The sequence below is a fragment of the Monodon monoceros genome, unplaced genomic scaffold (genome assembly GCF_005190385.1).
Source record: "Monodon monoceros isolate NGI ecotype Baffin Bay Population unplaced genomic scaffold, NGI_Narwhal_1 Super_Scaffold_18, whole genome shotgun sequence".
Classification (NCBI taxonomy): domain Eukaryota; kingdom Metazoa; phylum Chordata; class Mammalia; order Artiodactyla; family Monodontidae; genus Monodon; species Monodon monoceros.
Window position 1 is genome coordinate 50955394 of NW_021703774.1, and position 346 is coordinate 50955739.

The following is a 346-nucleotide window of genomic DNA, read 5'->3' on the forward strand; positions in this document are numbered from 1 at the left end:
AAATTCTCCTGATGTCCACAGCAGTGCAGGCAAAGAGAAACCCCTGTTAGCAGGCATTTGCCCTAGGCACAGAGGCTACAGTTCTCCTGGATAGCAGGAACTTCTCTACTACTCTCCTGATAGTGGCCTATCCTGGTTGTCAGACCTGTGTTAGCCCTCCTGGGAAAAAAGGAGGTGGGCAAGCCAGGTAACTCTCTGGAAAGAGTTTTGCCTCACTCCATTCTTTATTTAATGTCAATTTCTCTCTCTCTCTCTCCCTCTCTCCCTCTCCCTCTCCCTCCCTCCCTCCCTCCCTCCCTCCCTCCCTCCCTCCCTCTCTCTCTCTCTCTCTCTCTCTCTCTCTCTC